Source organism: Natator depressus, chromosome 9 (assembly GCF_965152275.1).
Source record: "Natator depressus isolate rNatDep1 chromosome 9, rNatDep2.hap1, whole genome shotgun sequence".
Classification (NCBI taxonomy): Eukaryota; Metazoa; Chordata; order Testudines; family Cheloniidae; genus Natator; species Natator depressus.
Genome location: NC_134242.1, coordinates 70,607,419 through 70,624,465, shown reverse-complemented (window position 1 = coordinate 70,624,465; position 17,047 = coordinate 70,607,419).

The following is a 17,047-nucleotide window of genomic DNA, read 5'->3' as shown; positions in this document are numbered from 1 at the left end:
CCACATTAGAAAAAGATGCTTAATATGCGGATGCTTTAGATAATACAAGTAAATCTCATCAATCCACAATGGAATAATTAAAGAAAATAGGTTAACTTAACCAGAATTAATTTATTATATATTTTCTGACTTTATTTTTGTTTTTTCATACAGTCTCTGGACTGGGTTGTACATTTCCTAAAATAATTTGGGTCGGATATTCAGACACATTTCTCAAGTGTCCTATTTTCATGTGTTTCATGTAAATATTTCATCAACATGGTTTCTTTCAAACATCTAGTCAAATGGTGGCTGTTGTAAACGCCATACAAAGATCAAAATGGAAAAAAAAAAGATCAATATAATTATATAACTGGTCCCAGATGCACATATAAATACAGAAATATGGCTTTTTGTATCACAATAGCATGGAATGTTCTTATTCCAACAATAGATTTTCTAATGAGTAAGCTTTCTCCAGCTGCCTGCTGTGAAACTCAGAAGCCATTTTCATAATACACGGTAATCTAGTTTGTGCATAACATTTGGAATAGAAAAATGGCAAACGCTATCACCAAAAAACCTTGCAATGATGAACAATAATAGTTCAAAAAAATCTCCTCCAGGTCCTCCTCTGATATACAAAACATGGATAACATCAAAATGATATATGTTAGGTTCACACAACTTTATGTGACATGGCTGAGTCCATAAGCAGTGTTTTAACATTGATCTGTGAAACAGAACCTTAAAAATAGCAATTTTGTCAGGGTTCCTGAAAGAGCATTGAAGTATGTGGCTGCCTTTTTTTTGACAGCAGTCTTATCTGAACAACTATATACTTCTAAGGAGCTAATTACAATTCCAGAAGAGTAGAGTAGGGCAGGGCAGAAAAGGTAAATTTGTAGTCTAATGAACATGATCTGTTCTTTAGGGCTACGTGGCCAAGTCAGAGATATATGCATCATAAGCATGTGCTACTCAAAACAAAGGGTGCATATTGTCTCCACAATTGTCCTTTTGAACTTTGTGATAAATGAAAGGGGGGAGCTCCCTTTTATGGACACCCAGCCAGCCAGTTAGCTATAAAGTCCCTCTTGGTGGCTGCTTGCTTTACCTGTAAAGGGTTAAAGAGTCTCCCAGGTAAAGAAAAGGGAGTGGGCACCTGACCAAAAAAGCCAATGGGAAGGCTAGAGCTTGTTAAAATGGAATAAAGCTTTCCCTTTGTCTCTGTTGTTCTCTCTTGGCTGAAGAAACAGGGGCAGCGGGAATGCTGTGTAAAGTTTGAACCAGGTATGAAAAATTATCTTCCATACCGAGAAAGATTCACTGGGATAGGGAATGTTTAAATATATGGCTTGTGGATTTCTTCTGTGCTAAACTCAGGTATTTTTGTTTTTCTTTTGTAACGTTAAATTGGACTCCAGGGAGCCATTTCTTGTGTTTAACCCCTTTTCAGTTGCTTTATAACATCTAGCAATAGCCTGATATTCCAGATGTGTTTCCTTTTTTTTTTTTTCAAAATAAAATTGACCTTTTTTAAAAACCTGATTGGTTTTGTGTCTTAAAAGATTTGTGCATATGTTTTTCAATTAGCTGGTGGCAACAGCTGGATTTCCCTTTTGTTTGTTTTCTTTCTTGGCTTCCCCGAGGGAGGGGTGGAAAAGGCGAGGGGCCTCAGGGAAAACTTCCCAAGTGAGTTTTCCCAGGATTTGCAAGAGGCAGTTTTTTTCACTTGGGTGGTGGCCGCGTTTACCAAGCCAAGGTCAGAGAAAAGCTGTAACCTTGGGAGTTCAATACAAGCCTGGAGTGGCATATATTAATGTTTAGAATCCTTGTGGACCCCCACCTTCTGCACTCAAACTGCCAGAGTGGGGAATCAGCCTTGACTTCAGTGAAACTACTTATGTGAGTAACTGCTCACCAGCGTGACTAAGTGTTGTACAATCAGGGGTTCTTTATTTGCAGGACATCAGGATCTACCTAAAGTTAGTCCATGCACTAACAGCACAGACAGAAAAAAAGGGAGAGTATAAAACTGCAAACCTAAAAACCCCATGCTAAGCCAAATAAGTATTACTGTAGATACTGAGTAAGGTCATATTATTACAGAAAGCCTGTATGGCCTATGAAGGCAATCACACCAGTATAAAGTATGATAAACATACGTTATCCCAAATACTGTTATAAAGCACTCAGTCTATATTTTTCAAATATTTCTGTACTTATTAATATTGGAGACCCAATTTCATTAAGTCAAATTGTAATGTTCCCACCTCTGAAGTAGGTCCTTGTCCTGAGGGAGGGGAGAAGAGGCCTGGACATTAAACCTTCTTCTTTATTATGTGGTAGGACAGCTGCAGCAGTGCTTTAAAATTAACCTTATAGTTGAGCTTCAGAGTTCACCATGTGCTTCTGAAGCCCCAAACCATGAAACATAATATCTCTAGGGGGGGTTAGAAACACAGGATTTCTATTGTGGATCCCAGCTCTACTGGGCTCTTCCATCTAGTTATTGTCAAGAGTAATTAGAGCATAGAAGAGAACCTACTAGGAAAAGGGCATGCGTGCCTGGAGGGAGGAAAACCTGCACATGAAAAACATGTTGTTATCTTAATATATAGTAAAAAGTAGGGAGCTTCAAAAGGCCTGTCTGGGAAGGAGAGAGAGATTTTTATCATGTGTTTGGAAAGACTTAACTCTGTCAAGGATTGTGGAAGGGAGGGCTATAAAAATCTAGAGATGCAAATAAACTTTGGATAGTAATCAAAATCCAAGCAAACTGTATCTAAGGATTTACTGTCAATAATCAGGGCCTCTTATCCCATCCCATCCTGCTAATGGGATACCTTACAAATACAATAGCTGGAATAATTAACTAGCTTGAACAATGTATGCAAATCATAAGGCACATTAGTATACACCTCAGTATTAGTGGCATATTTAGATACATAGTTTGTCTTTGTCAGGATTCCCCTACAAAGACCTCTCTATCCTAGAGCCTAGTTTGTTTTGACCAAATAAGCATTCTGGCTTCCTTTATATAGAGAATGGTGTTCACAAGTCACAACAGTCACAATGACTCACCAGGAATCAATCCCCTGTTAACAGGGGTGGGTCAACAGAAGGCTGCCATGCTGTTCCTTGTGTATGCTACCCAAGCTCCATATGTTAGAAGTCAAACTCTTCACCTGCAACCAGGATTCTCATTAGAGCATCATTTGTGGAGCTGTCATCATATTGGGGAATTGAGACTGGCTGGGGAAGTTACTTTTCCTTCTGGTAGAATAAACCATCATGGCAGGCATCTTTTCCTGTATCCACAGCACCTGTGGTGCAATCCAAGCAGATATCACAAATCCAGCAGGGTTGAACTGCATCAGTATCTTGCATGGACAGCTCTAAGAAAAACCCAGGTGATTCAGGCAGTATTACTAGTGATGGAGAAGATAACACTCTTCTCTTCAAGCTAGCACTGAACCAAACCTCCCACATCATTTACAGGGGTGGGAGGTCCTGTGTACCGTGATCATTAGTGATTTTTGAATAAATATTATTAAGGCTAACAGGCCATTAACTAAGTTCTCTCATCTTCTCTTCTGAACTGTTCTGCAGTGTTGCTGTGTGCTATTAAACATCTGCTGAGCATTACACTAGTAGAGGAGTAGTTGTATGATACTGAGGGATCATGTGACCACTTGATAGAGTTTGCATGAAAGTTTTAAATGTGTCAAGTGCTTTGGCATCCTTTGGGACGAAGAGTTTTAAAACTATGTAAGACCAATTTGCATATAAAAACAAATAAAAACTAACTACTGTGACAAAGTTCCTCCTCTACCTTGGTGGGTCTTGTGCTTATTGGTGGATTTGATCACCTTGGAGCTTCACGGCAGCCCTCAGTTTGGCCATTTTCATGAACCCACAGTCCAGGTCAACTCCTCCTGTGTCTGACCAGGAGTTGGGAGGTTTGGGGGGAACCCGGGCCTGCCCTCTACTCCGGGTTCCAGCCCAGGGCCCTGTGGAATGCAGCTATTCAGAGTGCCTCCTGGAACAGCTGTGCAACAGCTACAACTCCCTGGGCTACTTCCCCTTGGCCTCCTCCCAACACCTTCTTTATCCTCACCATAGGACCTTCCTCCTGGTGTCTGATAATTCTTGTACTCCTCAGTCCTCCAACAGTATGTGTTCTCACTCTCAACTCCTAGCACCTCTTGCTCCCAGCTCCTTACCCACGCACCACAAACTGAAGTGAGCTCCTTTTTAAACCCCGGTGCTCTGATTAGCCTGCATTAGTTGATTCTAGCAGCTTCTTGATTGGCTGCAGGTGTTCTAATCAGCCTGTCTGTCTTAATTGTCTCCAGAAGGTTCCTGATTGTTCTGGAATCTTCCCTGTTATCTTATTCAGGGACAAGGGACCTACTTAACCTGGGGCTAATATATCTGCCTTCTATTACTCTCCTGTAGCCATCTGGCCCGACCCTGTCACACTACCATCCTGCAGCCCCCTTGATCCTTCCTTCTCCCGCACTCCCTTAGAATCATGGACTCATTCCTTGTATGAATATCAGTTTATGCATTTCATGCACCTACTCCAGCTCTGAGTGACATTGCAACAAGTATCTTCCATTCTACCATTTTCATTTTCCCTTTTAAACATCTACAGTCATTTTAATTATTCATTACTTTGATCACCATATTTTGGATCCCATCATGAATGGATGTCACCTTTGGAAGGATAAACTGTGAGTGACTGCCATTCGGTGCTCAAAAAGTCCTCATTCTGTCTGAATTTGCACCTGTCACTGGCTGCCAAACCTAATTTACTGCCAGCTTCTTGTCACAATTCTGCTTGATGCCAGATATCAAACAGACCCTTTAGATACTCACAGAACAGCACACTTACTACTTTAAAAGAGCATTCCTCCCCATCCCCGCACCGTCTGGCTTACGCTTGAGTAAGTCTGACATTTGTGTCTTCACATCAAATATAGAAAACTAATTCCCTAACTCGTTTTTAAACAGTTTACTTGAAAAGCATTCTGTTTTTAAAAGCACTTTTAAAAATGATCTGCAAACAGCAGAAGTCTAATTTTATCCTAACCTTGAACTCCTCTGCCAGAGTGTTCTATTGGTTTTGATTATAGATTATTGACTGTGTTACGACAAAAAAAATTGTGCTCCTTTTGCTTTTACATTTAGACACGCCACAACTCCTGAAACATCCCACAAAAACAGTTTAAAAAAAACATTTCTCACCAATATCCCTGATAGAAATACTCTAGTCAGTTCCTTTTAGGATAAATCAGTATGGCAGTTATACAAGGGGGTCTCTTTTTTTTCTCATAAAAAGTATTTATAAAATTTATATTTCCCTAGTAATATTCCTACACAAATTCTTCCCATATACATCCTGTCCTAATTAGTATTAGAATAATATATCATCAAACTAAAAGCAGCATTGAATTTAGATTATTAAATGGTGTCCCTGGCAAATATCTAACAATATTACAAGGAGCAACTATATACTGCATAAATATATAGACTCCCATTTACAGCCATAGAAATATGCACATAGAAGCCTGTTACAAAGACTTCAGAATCTATATCAGTTGAAATCCACCCAGCAGTCCCGTCCTCCCCCAAACAGAGGGGGACTGTTGCAGTTCTGCTTCAAAGATGGGGCAGGGCAGCATGCATTGCAGGGGACTCCTTAGCTGTATGTGCATCACAGAGCCAAGTTTCAGGATAATCCACTCTGTGGGAGTTTGCCTGGTGAAGAATGGGCTGTGGGCAGTCTTGAAGTGTGATGTAAGTAGGTCAGGAAACTACATAGCTGTCCTTGGTACAAACCCCACAAACCACACAAAACAATGGATTCTTCCAAACAGGCTGTGCAATACCACACACCCTAGTTTCTAGGTGAGAGGGGATGATTCTCCATATTCCCTACCCCTGCATTTATTTGAACTTTATATGGGAATAAGAATTTCACCTACTCTCGCCTTAATTTTTGGACTAATTTACACAGAAGCATACAAATGTCTCAAGTGTGTTTATCACAGCTTGTTGCGTACCATTATCTATTTTGTGCATTTTATCTTGCCTCAAACAGAAAATTAATGCCAGAGATGAGGGTATCTTGATACCTATGGGGGTGGAAATGTCTGAGAACTTAAAGCCAAACTCATCATGGATGAAATTCTACCCTGTGCAGGGGATCTATGAACCATGTCAGACTTGCATGGTATATTCTTGCAAAACCATTTTGTTTTGGTCAACATTTCTTAATTTCTTAGTATCTTAATGAATTTTTTAAACATTTTTATTTTGAAAAATGTTATTTTATTTGGGGTTTTTTTTAAAAGTTTGGTGGGTTTTTTGATTCCTCCCACCCTCCCTTTCATGATTTTACTTTTCAGTGCACTGCACTGGAAGAGGGTGGGGAGGGAAAGGGGGTCGAGAGAGAGAAAGTGAAGGAAAACAGGAAAAACAAAAACTGAAAAGTTAAATTTACAAATTTAAAGGATGCAATTTTCATTTATTTGAATTTCCAATTTCCTTTTTAAAATAATGAAAAGTTTGGGATAAAATTAAAAGTTTTAATTTCTTTTTAAATCTTTTAATGAAAATAGAATTCTGTTTTTCAGCATGTTCTATTGTTAACTTTTTTCAGACCATGACCCTTCCCCTCCAGGTAACTAGGAACACCCCTCTCTTTTAGCAATATAGAAAAGCCTGGTTGTTTGCAAACCCCTGACACCTTGTTGAGAATCCCTGGAGATTTAGCAGCACAGAGAGCCAAGAATGCCCCAGATTTATTCCCACTTATGCCACTGACTGGCCTTAACAGTTTGCAGCTAACTAATGTTATGTTGTTAGCCTTCACAACACTTCTATGAAGTAGGAAATATCACGCTGGTTTTTCAGACAGATAAAATGAGTACCAAGGTCACACCATACTCAGTGTCAGAAACAATAGAATCCCATGACCCTCCTTGCTTGATGCAAAGTTGGGATTCTCATTTGCTGCCTGGGGCGGTGATGTGCATGGGAAAGACAATTCTAGTAACAGACACATAGATCAGTAGTCAGACTTCACACCCATGGAGTTAGCATTCAAAGAAGAAACTCAGACAGGAAGTAGGTAAGGGGGAGGAGACAAAGGCCGTACTGCAGCAGCATGTAGCCCGATGTCTCATTGTGCGTATACCTTTTCCACAAATTACAGTTGTTACTGCATAAACTGTGAGGAATGAGTGGCTGATGAGCTCTTCTCTTCTCTGGGTTTGTGGCTTCAAACAATGGGATAAGTGTGCTGAGGCATTGCTACTATACCTTTCAGTCAGTCTAAGACAGAAGTTAATGCCAACCCAATTTCTCCCACCTTCTCTTTATCCCCTTGGCTGGCCTGGATCTGCTAAGCTGAAGCCCTCACATTATGAAAAGCTGGCATTCAGGGGGAATATTGGCTCTCCTCTGGGCACTGTTGTTCTTTGCTCTTCCAAGCTGCAGGTGACACACTATATTAATAGTACTTACCTAGTGTGCTACATTGTCAAAGCACTTACAAACATAACTAATAAATCCTCACAACCCCCATATCAGGAAGATAATTAAGTTTTTATCCCCAAGGGCTAGATAAATAAGCAAAATAGTTAACTGTTTGTAGCCATTTCACAGTCTAGATTTTTCTCCAGTCAGGAAAAGGCTTCAGAGCAAGAGTTACTGTTGTTAGAACTCCTTGACTCAGCATCTTGAAGTTATGTAACTACTGGTGTTGTGTTAACTTAAAGGACAAATTCACCCTTGCAGCAATCAAGTGCAGCTCCCACTGAAATGGGGGGGAGTTGTACCCATTTTCCCCAGGGCTGGATTTGGTCTTTGGGCCCAATTCTTATTTCAGAAATATATGCCCATCTCCTGTTGACTTCAAAACTCTCTACTTTAGGTATTTATATGGCCTCTATGGCTGCAATATTGAGTGCCTCAAAGTCTTTAATGTACTTATCCCTACAATACCTCTGTGAGGTAGGGACATGCTATTATCCCCATTTTGCAGATGGAGAACCAAGACACAGATACTAAGAGCAGATCCTCAGTAAGTATAAACCTTAGAGAATCTGGGCCTGAGTGATTTGCTCAAGGTCGCACAGGAAGCCTGTGGTGGAGCACGGAATTGAACTCAGGTCTCCAACTCACACCCTAACCACTGGACCAGCCTTTCTCTCAAAACTGACTTTACTGGGAGCATGTTAAGGGCTGACATAGCCACTTAGTCCCTGGTTTAGATATTAAGGGGGTGGTACTGAAAAGCTTGTCAGTTTTACCTTAGTTAAATAGATACAGTTACCTCTTTCTTCTCTATATTTTCGGTAGGGAATACACTGTGTACTATAAATACTGAGGTTTAATAAACTGCTGAGCTCATTTAGTTATTTATGGTAGCTAGCAAGTTTTAAAGTATGTCCACTCTACAGTGGAAGTTTCAGTTTCTCTCAGCATCTACTTCACTATCTAAAAGTATATTTAGTAGAAATGTTCTTATGAAGAAATACATACTAGAAAGAATCAGAAAGACACTATTTGAGATAAAATGAGCAACATTTCTTTTTAAAATGTTAATTTTTTGTATCCCAACTGGTTTATCATAAACCCCCACAGGGGAGCTTGATTTTGGAAACCAGGTTCAATTTAGCCCTAACGGTTTTTAATGCAACTGGAGCATTAAAATAGCTAACCCGTTTCAAAATACAAAAATCAAAATTACAGCACAGAATCATAGAAGTTTAGGGTTGGAAGAGACTTCAGGAGGTCCTCAAGTCCAACCCCCTGCTCAAAGCAGGACCAACCCCAACTAAATCATCCCAGCCAGGACTTTGTCAAGCCGGACCTTAAAAACATCTAAGGATGGAGATTCCTCCACCTCCCTAGGTAACCCATTCCAGTGCTTCACCACTCTCCTAGTGAAATAGTTTTCCCTAATATCCAACCTAGACCTCCCCTATTGCAACTTGAGACCACTGCTCCCTCTTCTGTCATCTGCCACCACTGAGAACAGCTTTGCTCCAAATCCCCCTCACTCTTCTCTTCTGCAGACTAAATAAGCCCAGTTCCCTCAACCTCTCCTCATAAGTCATGTGTCCCAGCCCTCTGCTGGACTCTCACTCCAATTTGTCCACATCCATTCTGTAATGGGGGCCCCAAAACTGGACACAATACTCCAGATGTGGCCTCACCAGTGCCAAAGAGAGAGGGGAATAATCACTTCCCTCGATCTGCTGGCAGTGCTCCTAATAATGCAGCCCAATATGCCGTTAGCCTTCTTGCCAACAAGGGCACACTGCTGACTCATATCCAGCTTCTTGTCCACTGTAATCCCCAAGTCCTTTTCTGCAGAACTGCCACTTAGCCAGTTGCTCTCCAGCCTGTAGTACTGCCTGGGATTCTTTGGTCCTAAGTGCAGGACTCTGCACTTGTCCTTGTTGAACCTCATCAGATTTCTTTTGGCCCAATCCTCCAATTTATCTAGGTCACCCTGAACCCTATCTGTACCTCTCCCCCCAGCTTAGTGTCATCCGTGAATTTGCTGAAGGTGCAATTCATCCCATTATCCAGATAATTAATGAAGAAGTTGAACAAAACTTGCCCCAGGACCAACCCCTGGGACACTCCGCTTGATACCAGCTGCCAACTAGACATTGATCTGTTGATCACTACCCATTGAGCCCAACGATCTAGCCAGCTTTCTATCCACCTTATAGTCCATTCATCCAATCCATACTTGTTCTTTAACTTGCTGGCAAGAATTCTGTGGGAAACCGTATCAAAAGCTTTGCTAAAGTCAAGCTATATCACATCCACCACTTTCCTCATATCCACAAAGCCAGTTATCTCATCATAGAAGGCAATAGGGTTGGTCAGGCATGACTTGCCCTTGGTGAATCTATGTTGACTGATCATCTTCCTCTCCTTCTAGTTTTTCAAAATGGATTCCTTGAGGGCCTGCTCCATGATTTTTCCACTAAAGTAAGGCTGACCGGTCTATAGTTCTCTGGATTCTCCTTCTTCCCTTTTTAAAAGATGGACACTATATTTTCCTTTTTCCAATCATCTGGGACCTCCCCCAATCACCATGCGTTTTCAAAAATAAACATGGAAATAACTTTTTAGTTAAAAATTGTAAATTCATAATTTTCATGTTTGAAGGTTGTTATTTAAAAAATAAATAAGCAAGTGGTTTGGAGGAACTGAACATATAACTGTTTCCAGAGAGAAAAATAATGAAATATACATACAGTATGTATTCCAATGATTTCCCTCAGCTACTTACATAAATTTTGGATCAGCTACCAGAACTGAACTGACACAGCTATATTGACCAGAAATATGAAGCAAATGCTCCATTATAACATTGATATTTCTCCTTAAAGAATTTTTCACTCAAACCTTCCAATGTGATATCTTTCCCATAAAATCAACAAGAGCTTGACTGACAGGAAATCACACTAGGCTTTGAATAGACTTTTACTCTGAAGATAACAGAGTTATCACACATCTATGTTTGTGAACAATCACTTTTAAATAATTGAAGTATGTTACTATATAAAAAACAAAGCAACCGTTAGAACTATTATGATTATCGTAACCCATTACATAAAAGGCACTGTGTGCAATCCATCCACAGTTACAGGACCGTGGTTTGTTTTTTTATGTTTTGATGCAAGGACATTCAGAGCAGTTGTCATTGCCAGGGTAAATGAGATGATGGGCCAGATCCTGGCATCTGGCCAAACTGCATACAGTTTATGTGAGGAGGTGGTTGCAAAGTTAATCTCTGCACAGTCTGGACCCTGGGGCCCTTTTGTGTAGAGCCAATCTTCCAACACTATTTAGAGCAGCCACTGCTGCAAACAGTCCCAAGGAGATAAAACCATAGCCAGGAACGGGTGTAGTGTGGAATTGGCTTTGCCTTCAGCAAGGATGGGTGGGGGCAACAAGAGCCTTTGCTCCCCCAGGCAACTCCCCTTACACTTGGTCACTGCACCATGCCAGGGGATCGGGGCCATAATCCTTTTGACATAATGGGCCAGCTCCTCAACTGGTATAAATCACTGTCATTCCATTTAACTCTGCTACCAGAGGTGGATTTATCATGAAACAAACAGTTTAGTGGAATGGGGCCTCCAATGACAGGGAGGCCCCCAAAAGGCAGGACAAATCTCATCTGACAACCTGCCCGAGTCCCGGCCGGCAGCTGCAGCAGGGCTCAGGCAGGCAGGCAGGCTGCCCGCATGCCATGGCCGGTGGCCTCATGCCGCCCCCAGTAGTGGCCAGCTGCTGGCACCCCTGGCGGGGTGAGGCGGCTCCATGTGCTGCCCCCACCAGCTCATGGAGACCCGCTGCCCCCCTATTCCCAAGGGGCACGCAGAGATGTGACAGCAAAGTGCAGCAGGGCTAAGGTGGCTCCCTGCCTGTGCTGCCTCCCTCCCTCCCTCCACGCTGCTACTGGAAGCAGCTGGCATGTCCCTGTGGCCCCTGGGGGAAGTGTCTCCACACATTGCCCCTGCCCTGAGCACCGACTCCACAGCTCCCATTGGCGCGCAGAGAGCCCCCTCCCCCCGGCCTCGGAGCCGCTGCCAGAGGGGTGTCCTATTTGCTTTGGGAACCATGCCGCCCAAGGTAAGCGACACCCCCTGACCCCTCCCACACCTCAACCCCTTGCCCCAGCCCAGACCCCCTACCCAGCACCCAAACTCCCCCCCCCCAGAGCCCGACCCCCCACACCTCCTCCTTCACCCCAACCCCCTGCCCCAATCAAGGTACCTCACTTTATTTTCATTTACTTCCTATTACTTATAATACAGGAGGAGGATGAAGGAAAAAAAAGAATGAAAACTGGGCGGGGGCAGGGTGGGGGGGGGGAGATAAGAGAGAATGTTCTTTTTCTTGGCTGGGCCCTGAAAATGAAGCTGAGCACAGGGCCCCACTAACTCTAAATCCTCCATTGGGTGCTATATTGATTTACACTAGTATATCAATTTTTTATTTTGTTGTCCATGCATTACTTTCTGCAGCTAGCACCATACAGACCTATCATGTACATCTGTGTTGCATTTTAGAACATACATTAGCTACAGAGACCTAGCAAAGTCTGCAGACTAGATCTTGTATTGATATTGTTTCCAAGACACTTGAGAGAGCATAGATGAAGAGTAACACATGGTTCTTAGTGTTTGTACTGATGCAGTTGGATTGTCTACGTATGATCATTTACAATTCAACAAAGATATTCCTTTTAAACTGTACAGGCAGTAGTGATGGCAAATTACAGTCTGGCTTCTGAAAATATTTGTTCACCATATTACTAAGCCACCCCCACAATTCTGCTAATACACCTCAGTACTATCTAATAGCATTATTGCTATTTCAATTCTGACCTTCCTGTGAGCAGAACCTCTCAGTTGTGTCTAACAGTGTTATGGTTTTATGATGTAGTTGTCAGTCATGAAAATCATATCCATTTAAGTTTTGAGTCTCATACTAGTCCTAAATAGGGTACAAGTCCAGAACACCTGAACAAAATTGCAGTAACTCCAAATTGTGCAGTGTTATATAAATCTCTAAGGCTCAGAAAGACCATTTTAATATGTACTCCCAGCGCTTCAAGATCCAGCCTTTCTATAGCACAGTGGTGTGCCTGACACTTCTACAGGATTGAATGGAGAGAAGGTTCCTCCCAGGCGGAGATCATTATCTAAAATCTGTAAGATAGCACAATGTACAACACCAGCCAAAGGAGGGAAAGAGGTCCAGCGGCCACTCAAGTGAAAGCTGCTAATTAGCAGATCCAACACATCCATCTCTTGGTCCAGGCAGTGCCAACATACCTATCAGAATCAGGGCCACCAGATATGCCCCCTGTTACTGCACATTTATGTGGCAGGGGAAGGGTTCAATGACTAGCAGTTATCCTTCCTACCTGCCACACCATGCAGGCCCAAGAAGTGTGTCAATTCAATACATTGATGATGGGAACAGAACAAAATGGAGAACACTGACTAGGAAGTAAACAACTCCCCATACCTCTCTAGTGCCTGGCACCCAAAAATATTTAAAAAGACAGAGTAAAACTGATTAGCTAAAGGCTCAAGCCTCAGAACAACTGGTAGAAGTTCCTGGGTACAATTTTCAAAAAGTACGGAAGTAATTTAGCGGTACGTCTACACTGCAATAAAAAACCTGTGCACCAAGTCACAGAGCCTGGGTCAATTGACTCAGACTAGCAGGGTTGGGCTGCTGGGATATAAAATTGTGAGGGGAGCAGACATTCACACTCTGACTGGAGTCCTGGCTCCAAGATCCTCCCCTCTCACAGGGTCTCAGAGCGTGGGCTCCAGCCCAAGCCTAAACATCTACACTGCAGTTTTATATCCCTGCAGCCTGAGCCATGTGAGCCTGAGTCACCTGAGATGGGCCAACTGCAACAGTGCTCCCCGCACCCTATTCCCCAGGTCTTTTATTGCAATGTAGACATACCCTACGAGTCTAAGTCACACTGACTTTAAATGACCCTTAGGTTCCTAAGTACTTAAGTCACTTTCAAAAATGGGGCTTAGGCTCCTAAGTCATTTAGATACTTCTGAAAATGTTACCTCTTGTTACTTGCTCGAGATGGGAAAAGCTGGAACCTGCCAATTATTGCCTCTACATCTCATCCATTGAGGTGTGAGGAGGGATCGTTAGGAGCAGAGTCACTGCTATCCCGGTTGTTTTACTGGATTTGAGTCTAACGAGAACTATGGATAAAGGTTAAAAGTCTAGGTTAACTCCACCCAAAATCAAAATCTGTTCATATGGATTTGCGTGATACCCAAAACTGAAAAAGAGTAAAAAAAACACCATGCTGCCCAGCAGCTGAAATACTTCCCATTTTGACTTGATCTAAGTGGCTTAGCAATGCAGAAAGTCCACAACAGGCTTACTTGCATTGGAGAAATGTATAGGTAAATGGAGGGCTTTATTTTTCACTGTGTGGGATAAAATTAGCCAAAACATAACATGTATAATTCTTGTATGCTGAAAAATATCCATATGCTGACAAAATCTATAAGTCTTTGTCCCTTTATTAATCTTGTGACCAGATGACATGCTTGGGGTTATTGAGCTTTTTATGCGTGGCTTTTGCTAGAGAGGTTTGAGGCCAGGAAACATCTCCTTAGGTACTCCTAACATGAGCTCTAAAGCAAATAACCAGCTGCCTCAATCTAAGAAGTGACCTAATTTAAAGTCCCTCCTGTGATCCATTAATTAATTTATCATGTTGATTTATCCCATCCATTGCCTGCTTTGTCTATTCCCACTACCTCGTAAGAAAATTAAAATTTCGTTTAATTATTAAAGACTAAAGAAGACATATGAAGTATTTTAATGTATTAAACAATTTTTCATGACTTTAAAATAGATTACTAGCATTCATGAAAATGACTTTGTAACTGAAATAGTATGCAACTTATGCCTCCAGTGTCCTAGAGATATCCACTCTGCGGGCCTGCTTGCCATCACCCTCATGCTAATTTACACCAATGTCCATGAGATCAAAATCAAGACCTATTTCTGTAACCAAGCCCTGGAAGTGCTAAACTGGTGACAATCTCAATGGGCGCATCTCAGGTTTTAACCAGGGCCCAGTGCATGGTGGGACAGAATATTAAGGACATTTATTTCTTGCTGCACAAGGACAATAATACGTGTATTCACAATAATACTTTGTGTAAGCAAGCAACAATGTTTTATAAAGAGATGTTATGCTTTAGAATTCATTGTGGTCTGTTGCTTGTAACTGAATATGTACAACATTTACACCAGTAAAGATCAGGTGTTCCAAATTTTATTCATTTAGAGCAAAGGTCTAAGGGGGCTTGAGGGTTCCAAGCACAAGCTGTTATGGGGGATCTATGCCCAGGCTGATGGGGAAAGGACTGTCTATTTGGGTTTCTTGTGAGGTACCAGAAGGTAGGGGATAATTTTTGAAGATAGCCCTCTGATCCACACGCAATTAGTGCTGACTACCTCCAGACAATGAACACTAGCAGGGCCCTATTTACCTTAGCTGGCTGGGTAGGCACCTACCTCACCCTCAGAAGGTCTCTCTGCTCTCAGGACTAAATAGAATCATGTGAGGAAAGAAGAGCAGCTGATGAAACCCTATCTGACGATTTTAAAAAGGAGGGTGATGGAATATACCATTTTTAGAACAAGGAAGATTGGCTCTGGTCCCTTCTCTCTTCTCACCTTTTGCAAATAATGTGTTAGGCCAGCCGCCCCTCCTCACAGCTGGCCTATCTTAGAACTAAGCTCTTGTGCAACACAGTTCCTTCCCTAGGGAGAGAGGAGCAGGAGGCCCAGAGCTGAAGCTGGAGGTTTTCCTCTTCCTTCAGTTGCCAATCACCAGCCCTGCTCTACACAGTGTTTCCAATGCTTGTGAATCTTAAGTCTGGTGATATTTAGTGTTTTCCTTAAAGCCACAGCAGCTCCTAGAATCAAGAGATTGCATGACAAATTCAGTTTTTCATTAAGTCTCTAGCTCTTCTGGTTTCCGAGAAAAGCTTGAAACCATGGCAAAAGTGCAAGGCTTAGAAACCAGAAGAAAATATACAAGAATTAAAATATATCAATTTAAAAAAAAGAAAAGATTTTTAAGTCAATTTCATGATTTTGGGAGCATGACATGATTTTGGAATGATTTTTAGATAAGTTTTAGAATTCATTCAAACTTGATACTCAAAGTGAAGCATTTAGCTTCATGCAAATTTAAACAAATTGAGGCTGCTACATTAACAAAGCCCTAGTTACAATTCCCAGGGTATTTCCTGATTCCCAGAAACTGTGCGTGAGAGTATTTGAGTTGCTCCCAGGACTCCTGTAATTTAAAAATAATATATAGCTATACAGGATTATTACACATTTGAGAATTTTAAAATGTCTGTAATTCAAACACACTGGACAGTATTCTTGATTTCTAGTAGTATATAGTTCATTGGAGATGAATAGGAGACAAAGGAGTTTTAAGGAGCAAGTACAATATCACAAAGCAGTCACCTCCAGCAGGAAGATTGTTCCAGTTCTGAATAAAACTATGCACCTGGGGAATGCTTAAAATCTCTAAAATAAGCTGCACATTTTAGAGGGAAATATGAGACTATTTGAACTTTTAGCTGAAAATAGGTGATAGGAATTGGATCCAAGCCTTAATGCATGGTTTTATCTATCATTCAATCTCAATATCCCACCAGTGCAATATAGTCTAATCTAAAACAGTGATGTTCAGCACTTACAAAGGTTAATTTGAACTGTTTTATGTGGCCCTACGTATAATAGATCATTTTTGCACATTAGCTTAGCTACCCTGTTCAACCTCATCTTTGAAGCTGTCAGATTCAAATTACAAATGTGCTGCACTATCCAACAATAATTTGAATGACTAGCAAACTATTCTAGCTTCCAATTGAAAACAGCGTGGATAGCTGAATACAGCTATGGGATCATTTTGAATAAAGATACTTCATGAATGAAATCCCAGCCCTATTGAAGTCAATGGCAAAACTTCAGTTGACTTAAAAAAGGCCAGGATTTAATCCCAGGTGGGTATTTGAATACCTGCTACTGCCACTTCTAACTGTGGGTACTTTCAAACTGTTTTCTTTCAACATGAAGTCCCTGTATTAAATGGAAAGCATGATATTAATGAAGCAGGGCTGGGGGAATTTAGAAGGTAGAGCACTAAAATTAGCTAGCAAGAGGTTGTTGTGAAATATGACCTGGGGTGGAGGAAGATCCAGGGTTGGCAGGTTTGTGTGAAGTCCAGCATGACCCCACCACACTCCTTCTGGGTGTTTCCCAATGGAGTACTGGCCTATCTCCCTGCTGAGTGGCTTCATCTTTCATATGGGCCTTGCCTTGTAAGCGTCTCAACCTTCCACTGATGGAAAAAAAGGGAAACATCACTTTCTCTCCTCCTTTCCCCTGCCTCTTGTTTCCTTTCTCTATCCTCCTGGTTGCTACCCACTCT